Source organism: Lissotriton vulgaris, chromosome 4_1, assembly GCF_964263255.1.
Source record: "Lissotriton vulgaris chromosome 4_1, aLisVul1.2, whole genome shotgun sequence".
In the NCBI taxonomy this organism is placed as follows: Eukaryota; Metazoa; Chordata; class Amphibia; order Caudata; family Salamandridae; genus Lissotriton; species Lissotriton vulgaris.
Window position 1 is genome coordinate 40,845,654 of NC_141691.1, and position 10,381 is coordinate 40,856,034.

The window sequence follows — 10,381 nt, forward strand, 5'->3', positions numbered from 1 at the left end:
GTACTTCTTGCACCCCTGAAACTAATAACCCCATAGCAAAAATTTGGTGAGTTCAATTAAAAAATACAGTTACAATATGAGTGCAAGAGTAGACTCTGCACTCAACACAGCCCGAATGCAGTACAATAGAGTGCCACAAGTACAGCCAGTCTGATTGTATTTGTTTGATCCAGATGTTCCCATACAAAAAGCAAGATGGTGGGCCCATCCCAGCCTCATCCAGGCACAGACGGACAAGGACGGGCCCGCCCTTGGCCCGGGGGAGCCTGCGCGCATCCCGCACCATGAAAGCCCCAGTGAAAAATAAAAGGCAGCCGAGTTCCTGCGAGAGCGCACTGCCTCCTGGGGATTAAAGTCCCAGGCAGTCCTGCGCTCTGCGGTCAGCGGCTGCAAACGGGTTGATGTAGCTGGCAGAGGAGGTCCTCGGGCTTGGATTCAGGCCCGGGCAGCGTAATGGCAGTAGGAAACAAAAGCAGGTCAGTGAATGAAAGCGTCCTGTGCCGTGGGAGCACCGGTGAAAATTTAAAGGGCAGCCGAGTAGCCGCTAGTGCGCACTGCCTCCTGGGGATTGAAGTCCCAGGCAGTCTTGCGCTCCGCGGTCAGCGGCTGCAAACGGGTCGATGTAGCTGGTAAAGGAGGTCCTCAAGCTTAGATTCATGTCCCGGGCAGCGTGATGGCAGCAGTAAACAACAGCAGATAATATAAATATGTTACAAATTGTGACACATGAGTTTACCATTTCCCATTTTCGACTTTGCTTTGACCCTCATAACTCCTCAGATCTACCTTAGGGTCAAGGCCCTACAGACTCTCAGTTGAGATGTAGATGCAGTGTCTGGGTGGTGGGAAAGTATGAAAGGTGTAGTTTCCTTGCATACTTTTCATCTACGATCTTCGTTGCGGATGGATGCATTTTGCGTCCTATAGGAAAGTGCCTCTTTAGCATGAGTAGTCCCCACTTTTGCCTGATGTTGATGTTACTTCAACATGTAAGTGCACGTGCAAGTGCAAGTTATTAGAAAAAATCTAAAACAGTGTTCATTACAGGCTTTTGTTTGTCTTCTTTATTTCCTCTTGATAAGGTTCAACACGTGTTTCATCTTATAATGGTGTCAACCATAAGACTTCTTAAGGGTATATTCATATAGTAAAAACTGCAAGGTAAGTATACCTGGTAGTGAGCCTATGAACAACGAGATGAGTACTCGTGTCCCCTGCTAGTACTCGTCTTGCTGTTCGTATGCGGTTTGTACTAGAACTCTCCATCCATCGAAGCCAGTACAGGCTACATATATATGGTATGGGTCTTGCAGCTTAGAATTTTAACTCTTGCGACACCTGATATTCTATTCTATTCGGCTGGCGAGTGCGAATGATCTTCAATGAGCGCATGACTGTATGCATCTGCCCTGAAGAAGTCTTATGGTTGACATCAGTATAAGACGAAAAACGTGTTGGCTAGAAGTCTGTTGAATCTTATCAAGAGGAAATAAAGAAGACAAATAAAAAGCCTGTCATGAACACTGTTTGGGATTTTTTCTAATAACTTGGATAATTTTTTGCTCAGGACATGAACCCATTTTTCGTGTTAGTTGCAGAACTTTGTTCTATATAGTTAGTGATGGTGGATGGCCCTCACTTATATCCGTAGAACATTTTGTGATTACGAAACTTTTACTGTATGCAACTCAGCGTGAAACATATCCCAACCATCATTTGCTGTGATATTCCTGCCAACCAGGGCATGACACTGTATCTCTTTCCCCAAAAATGTACCCTGATTAACACAGGGTCTGTCTCCCCGGTAAGTCCCTAGTAAAGGATACGTCTGGTACCTAGGGCAAGAGGCCAGAAGAAGGTCACCTAGTGACCCCTCACCCAAATAAGGTGACACTGCCATTGCAGGCTGCGTGTCCATATCCATGACTAACAGAAGGGTTGACATGCCATGTCGCCTTGTGTGCCATTCCTCCCCACACTGCTTGAGATATACGCAAGTCACCACTCTTTAAGGCCTTAGTAGCTCTAAGGCAGTGTACACTATATAACTTGAGGACCATATCTCATGCAGGGGAAAACTAAAATGTCCAATCCATACTGAGGCATTGTAGCGCACAGGGAAGCCATAATGAGTACAAGGGCTGGATAATTGTCACTACAAGTTTCCTAGTCTCATGATGGCTCCACTATAGCAAGTGATGTTTAGCACAACACATCTCCTCTAAATCAATCCTAGCTGATCACAGTGATGAATTTATTAATAAATTCACACAGGGGCTCCTCCTAGAGGATCTCCTGAAACCTACTTACCACTGGTCTGGTTCCTGTCAAGTTGAAGCCATTCTGCCATCCTCAGACATGTTTCTGGACCCCTGGGTAGAGAGACAGAGCTCTTTGGATTCAGTGACAATGCCCGCTCTGGGCAAAGGTGGTCACACCTTCCCCCCTTCTAGATCTGCCATAGAAGAAACAGGAGCTTCAAAGGCCCTGCCGCCTTTGAACCCTGTTCCTTAGTCCCTGCTGATAGAAGCAGATGGTGACCCACCAATCCTGCTGCATCTTTTTGCAGGAGAATTGGTTGGGAAATTAGGTAAATTAAGAGGCACACCTGCCTCCCCCTGTACCACTCCTCAGATGGGACAGCCGAAGTAGACCCACTTTTGACTATCCACCATATTGAAGATGGGTTAGTAGCCTAGTAGGTGTTAGGCTAAGCCCACCCTCTCATATGGGTGAGTATTAAGAGGGCATAGGCACTCCACCAGTTATTAGCCCCCTGGCAACTACCTAGCCTCCCTAAAAACACAACAAACGTTTGTATTTAGGTGGCTCCCTGAGAACCTGACCTCAGATGTTCAGGGACCAAAAGAAGACGATGTAAGAACACCTCTGACTGACTAGGAACTGATCCCTGCTGCAGCAAGAAATTGGCAAAACACTGCCAGCTGCAAGCAAGACTCAACACCTTGACTGGCTGTCCTTCCTGAGAATGGCAAGACTTCTAGGAAACCCCTGTGCCCTTCCGATCTTCACCAGTTGCCAAAGAACCTCACCTTGGACTAGAGGCTCTAGTGCCTGCAACCGCTGGTAAAGAACCGTCATGCTTGAGGACCTGCACTTGTGTTGACATAACTCATAACTGTAAAGGAATTACAGCATGCCTCACTACCTTGAGGTATCCTCTCACCACAGTGATAGATGCTGATAACAGCCCTGCTCCTGAGAGCCCACACCCAACCGGCAGGTGGCTTCGGTGGCAAAAGCAGCAACAATGGCAAGGCCGCCACTTCTCCGGGACAGTCTGCTCTGCAACCCACCTGTGGTCTGACTTCTGTAAGTGAAATCCGACCTCCAACAACCAAGACTGCTGAAACTCCTTCTTCAGGAGTGAATCAACTCCAGCTGTATCCAAATCCTGGGCTGAGTGCGAAGATACTGAAAGTACTGCATACTTTGAACTGCATCTCATTTATTCAGAAGTTCATAGTTAACAAAGTATTTATTTAAGCATTTTACACTTCTACAAAGTATATCTCCGATTTGAAGTCTGTCTTCTTAAAAATATATAAAGATTATGTTATTTTTTTTACAACATTGTTCTCAGATGTATTCTTGATTGTGGGCCTTGCTTCATGACTCTGTGTAACAACAAATGCTTAGCACGACCCCAGGATAAGCCTAAATGCTTTCATACACTACCATAAATAGAGGGTTAGACCTATCTATTGAACAACTATACAGTTTCTTGGGTTTCTTGGGCTCTCCACATAGTGAACCTCATTTTAGTACACTGTACAGAGAGCCAGCCTACTACAAGTCCCCTGTCATTGATCCCTTCGGGTCTATACTAGATGGAGTTGGCTCTTTTGTCAAGGGGAAACATCAGCAACACTGCATCATCCCAATTCTTAACCATTCTTGCAGTGAAAACATATTTATCTATAGAGTGGTGATGATGTAATTAAATTACTCAGAAAACATTACTTCCCTTTGAGATAGCTCTCCTTTTTCTCTTACTCTCTACTCTATCCCATTTTAATCTTTCCCTCTTTTCTGTCTCTTTCATTCCTTCTTGACTTGTTTTTTTACCTTTCATTTTATGCGATTGTGTTGCTTCGATTTCTTCCTCTCTGTATTATGCATTCACAACCTACCACTAAGACAGTGTTACATATTGCTTCTTGTTTCCTTCACACTAAAAGACTCAACCCATCCACAAATACATCAAAATCTGAGTCTAAACATACTACAAAAGTGTAATCTATATGTCTCTACCCCTAAAAGTAAAGCAATTGCGCTATTCTTGTGAGGGTGGGTGACGTCCCTCTCTAAATCCCTTTCTGATCCTCCCTAAACCCCTCTTATATCTCACTAATTCCATTTCTTTTACTGGTAAGTCTGCCCCTTTTCCACACCCACTCCCTGGTGACCCACCCTCATTTACAACTAAAATCTGCATTCACATGTGCATAAACTCCTCAAACGGGACAGAGAAATTTTCAATACAAGTGTAGGCAAAATGTACACGGTTTAGTACCTATTATAGTAAATTTTGAAGTGCTACAATACTACAGAGGGCAGTTTGTGAATCAGGCCCTCTGAATGTATCTATTTTTTTTAACATGCTGCCAACTCTGAGACCAAGCAGGGACAGAAAGACTACAGGGTTTTAGGAACATGGGGCAGTTATAGAAATATTGGCTACATTATTGTCTGTAGTTATTATTTAACGGCAGCAGCTCATGCTGTTCAGTAACCTGTGGTAGAGCTGCACTACCAGTCAGGTGGCAACCTACTTATAGACTATGAGATGCAGAGACAGTTAAATCTAGGACTGTAATTAAGAAGGCGCTTCCCAGTGGTTGGGATTTTTTTTTAAATGACTCTTGCATCTAGCTCACACAGTAATTGTACCAGCTCCTAATCACTTACTCTCACTGTGTATATAGACTGCAATTCACACATCCCCATTTCTCCATACTGACAACACAAGACATGGCTGCCTGCCTCTCAAAGAATCAAAGAAGGCAAAAGGCAATGCCCTTTAGGCTGTCAGAGCTCATCAGGAGATTACTTGCTAAGTGTGAAGTCCTTCTAAGATCTCCTTCAGTCTAGATTCCTGCCAGAAGGTTCATCTGGTATCCCATTTTTCCAAATTATTGTGCTTTCAACCTACATCCAGTTTGTGGTGGAAATGGGTCTGAATCCATGGGTGATCCCAGAAAGCTACAGATATCCGAAAAGTAAACAACATTTTAAATGCAAAAAAGAGAACTTTGTGTACATCCCTCAAGGGTTTCCCAAAGTAACTAAATGCCTTATTCAAATGCCAGTCATTTTAGGACTGGAACTGTCCTACTGTTAGTCGGTGGCGCCACTGCCAATAATATGATGTGAGTACCATCATGGCGGTCATAAACATAGACTTTACCATTGCTGATGGTGCTGCGGTCGAGAAAAGGGCTGCAGCACAAGCTGCAATGGTAAAGGGTATGTTTGTAAATATCTCTGCATTGTGTGCCAGGTACCAAGTGGTGTTTAGGGGGTGCCACATGTGCCCCCAGACCACACAGCAGAAGTCTAGGGGGGACATGGGCCCTGCTAAGGGCCCCCAAAGTCTCTTTAAGACACTTTTCCATGTCAGAAAGGCTGATATGGAAATGCTGTCTGAAAGGGACATCCTAATCCTTATGGCAGTGCCTCCATAAGCACCACCTCCATTATAGGGATTAGGCCTCCGACCAATGCCCCAATGGCATCCTTGATCAGAGGAGTGGGTCAGTCTATCCAACCACATCTCTCTGAGTGACTGTATTGTAATCCGGTGGTTGGACCAATGCCTTGGATGTCGGACGGATGGCCACCGGCAGACTGTCGGTGGCGGTCCAACATCCTACTAAGGCCATAACTGTTAAAATAAACAATAGTGAAAATACGTAGGAAAAAATTGACATTTGTGACCATGTTTTCATCTGTATCTTCTTGTCACAATGGCTGATTCCCAAAGTAATAAACCATTACGGCTTCTAGTTGCTTCTGGTTTTAGGGATATACAGGGTCTGGAGGTTGTAAAGGAGCCTGGGCCAAAAACTAAACTGCACATTACAATGTTTTTTTCTTGTGTTCCGAGAAATTCATTTGGTAAAATATATAGAGTGAAAAATGTGTACCAAGGAAACCTATGTAATTCTGACATAGATACTGTTATTATAGTTTAGGAGCAGTGGGTATTTTTACATCTCTGAGTTTGTGGGTACCCATATTAGCAGATGATTCAGTGGACATTTTTTAAAAAATAATTATTTCTTACACACTGGCTTACATTTGGAAGGCACAAATGCATAGAAATCCAATTGGTAGTAACAAATGTTCTACTGTTGTGTGTTCCCACATGTCCACTGATACAAATGGCACCTCAGTTGTGTGCATTGGCCTAGTGAACATGACAGGAAAGGGCCCAAAAATCAGCGTGGGCACATCACATATTTCCACTAAAACTGATCGTTGTTTTGGAAAATGGATAGCTGTGGATTCTGGGCTCTAGCTCAGACAGTACCTAGAGAAACTCAGCAAACCTGCACATATTTGAAAACTAGATACCCAGAGGGGCCTAGGATGGGGTGATGAGAGTGACTCGCACCAGCTATTTTTGCCCAGTAGCCCTTACAAACCTCAAATCTTGAATAAGGTACAGATTTCCCCCATATTTCTGTAAGAAAAGTATCTGGAATCTGCAGGAGCAACATTTTCCCTACCACACAGCATTGATCCAAGTCTCACGATAAAAATTGAACCTCACTTTTAGGGGTAGAAAGGACCAAAAACACAACATGTACATAACAAATTTTTCTACTAAAAACAAACCCTAATTTTGTACTGCGGGTAGCCGTGGATTTTGGTCACTAGCACATCCGGCACCTTAGAAAACATAGCAAACCTGTGCGTTTTTTAAAATATACACCTAGGGAAATCCACTGAGGGGTGACTTGCATTGCTCTCCCCATGCTTCGTAACCCAGAAGAGATTGTAAACTTCATACTTTGACTAAAAAAACACATTTTCCTCACATTTCAGTGGGGGCAACTTAAGGACCTTTTGGAGAGGCACACATTTCCCACCTCCCCAGCAATCCAGCAAGTCTCCCAGTAAAGATGTTACCTCATTTCTGTTGGTAGGCCTAGTGTCCACCACAGAAAAGGATCCAAAATACAAAATATACACATCACATTTTGCCACTGAAAGAAACCCCTTTTTTTTGCACTGTAGGCAGCTGAAGATTTGGGCCCCAGCTCTGCTGACACCTCCGTGGAGAGATCAGTTATAAGGGTAGTTGTGGTATTTGGAGACCTGCTCAGCCCCCACCTACGGAAACCTACCAAACATACACATTTCTGAAAAGTAAACTTGCGGGTGATTCTCAGGTGGTGTTCCTTTTATGGATCCCATGAGGTTTTCCTACACACAATACCTTGCAAACCTCAAAATCAATGTACAATCACACAGTTTCATTAAATGTATGTGATGGAAACCTCTGGAATTTGCCCAAATCAACGTGTGTCAATAACTGTTAAAAAAAATTCTGTCCCACTTTTACAGCTATGCCTTGTGTCCGCGTCAGGAATGGACTGGGCATGGGTTTGTGAAAAGACTAGATCCTCAGTGACATATATGTATTATGTAAGGAAACTTCTTTTTGTTCGATTGATTTAAATATTTTTTGCCATTATTGTAATAAATATATACATTTTATTAAATCGTGGCATGAGTACTTGACTTAAAAGTTTCAAAATTTATTTTTTAGGGCAATGACATATAAGAATTTATTTGCACTTCTACCTGTGATTTTGTAATGATTTTCATTAACTATCAAAATTAATGTAATCTAAATGTCTTTCTAGTCAAACTGCTTTAAATTATAACTAGCCCTAATAGTAGCTACTGTAAGAGATCTTTAATGTTTGAAAATGCAATTCAGGAGAATAGTTTTTTTAGAAGAATTGGCAGATATATGACATTCATATAATGTAGATAACAAGCATTTTAAGTCCTTTGGCCATCAGAAAAGGCATTGTTAAACAATCCACATGCATATTTGTGCACAATACACCTGGATTCTTATTAGTAGCAGGTAGGTACACATCTTACTCAGCCCTGTGGCGTAATTCAGTATTATGATCACAGGTCAATAAAGACAGAGGAGAAGAGGAAGATGAAGAGCATGCACAGGAAGCACTTACTGTTCCTTTGTGGTGGTTGCAAAATGTTATTGAAATAGAGACACTCTAACAATAATTTACATTTTTTTCTTATTCAATTTCAATCATAACTGATGCATCTCAATCCATAACAAGTATAACTAGCAAGTGGTTGGGACATAGTATCTATGTCAGATACAATTAACACCCCTGAGTTGATTTGCTGCCAACAGAATTACACAATCAAAGCTGTCTATGGATGAGCATGGACATGAGTAGTACATACCTGATGAAAAGATTTTGATTAAATTAGAAAACATCTGAATAACTGAATCACCAAAAAAGGCAGATTCTTCTTCCAAATATATCCCCTTCATCTTTCGTGTATCAAAAAATCTTTCATGGAGTTCCTTCAGGCTACTATTGGAGGCCATTTTATCTGGTGTAGCTTCCTCCTGCCTTCATTCTGTGTTACTTGCACTCATGCTATATAGCTCGAAATTTTACTTTCAAATGATCTTCAAACAGAGTGAAATATGTTTACATATGCAACTTATTCAACTTCAATTTCACTGTTACCTTCAGAGTTAATGGACCTAGACTAAAGTAATTTTTTTCTCCTGTGGCTGCTTTTGAGTTTTTACTGTTTCCAAGTGAAATACTTTCAACCATCACAAAATACCTTACACAGCAGAATTGTTCCACATTTCATTTCTAGAAGGGTAGGACCATGGCATCAAATGTTTGCCCTTGACAAACACATGCTCTCTGCCTGTTTCACTTAATGCTTCATTTTATATTTTGCCAAGAAACGCATTGACGGTGTTTCAACCATATTGATTTCACAGGTAATCATCAGTACAAAACATATTGAGAGCAACCGTCAATTGTTCAGGCCGACAAAATGAATTTGTTTCTTAAGTGATGGTACCAAAAAAACAATATTTGGGTTATAATCAATACTTAAAATATGATTCCTGTTAGTTTTACTAAAAAGCAGAACTCAAGAGTATAGAGGAGAATCCTGCACCCATGTTAAATTAGACAAAAATAGAAAAAGTATATAAAAAATGTATTTAAAATAAAATGAAAATACATAACAGTGCAACACCCTTGAGAGTGACTCTCCATGCATAGTTCATTGAAAAAAGAATTACTGGAACTAATTCCATCCCAAACATCAAATAGATGTAAATCAAGCACTTTGATCAATTTCAAAGAATCTGAAACAGGATCCCAGAATTAGGTAATTCTGTCTATTACTTCATACATAGAATCTATTAAAATTTTAAAAAAATCCTTAGCCACTTACAATATACACAGAACCAAGAAGGGTTAATGTGGCTTGAAGACTATCAAAGTCTTAATTTACATGATGCCTCCAGAATCTAATCTGTATATATAATTGAAAGTACATTAAGAAAAGAAAAGACATTCCTAAACTCAGCTGAATCCAAGATTGTAATGTAGCTGAACTGTACTTCTTTAACAAATAATGACTACAACCGATTCAAAATATTCAAGAGTACCTATCCCACAGTCCACTCCTCTCATCAGTGCATTCCGAAATACATGAATGCCGAAGTTCAATAGTTCGCATGTTCATAACACTACTCTCCAATAGAAATAAAGCAAATACCTAAAGTACGGTAAGAACCGACAATTCAAAAAAGAGAAAATGATAATCTTACGCATCCAATTCCCCTATTTGAAAATAAAGAAGCAAAAATATTACTGTTAGGTTTGAAAACCCCAATCCTGCTATGCACTCATTTCTTGATATATTAGGTAAGCAGTGTGTGGCTAAATAGACGCTATTTGTATTAAGGTTACGCAACCCACTGTGTTATCCATGTAATGTGTAGACTTTAGTTAGCAGGTGCGACTCCATTTTGTATTTCGCAATCTCTATTAGGCTGCTTAGGCTGGGCATGAACTAGGCCTCATTATTCGTATTACTTGCCTCAGCAGAACACTGTATTTCGTTATTATTTTCTCTTCTGTCCAGAGCTGCTTCCTGACCTACTAATGAATCGGCTATTCTACCCTCGCATACCTACCTGTGTGTGTAGATCTGCTCCCACGTTAGGAGATGCTGATACTCAGCGCAGTAACCTTGAGTTGCAGATAGCATGTGCCCATCTGGCAGGTGGTAGCCCATCGTTCTGTGCCTCCTTTGTTCATGT

General features: G+C 41.5%; 1 pseudogene; it reads right to left on the bottom strand.

The window, feature by feature from the left end:
• The window catches only part of LOC147718310 (nicotinamide N-methyltransferase-like), an 84,282-nt pseudogene extending 75,653 nt beyond the window's left edge, over positions 1-8,629 (bottom strand).
• Between the last annotated feature and the right edge of the window lie 1,752 nt (positions 8,630-10,381).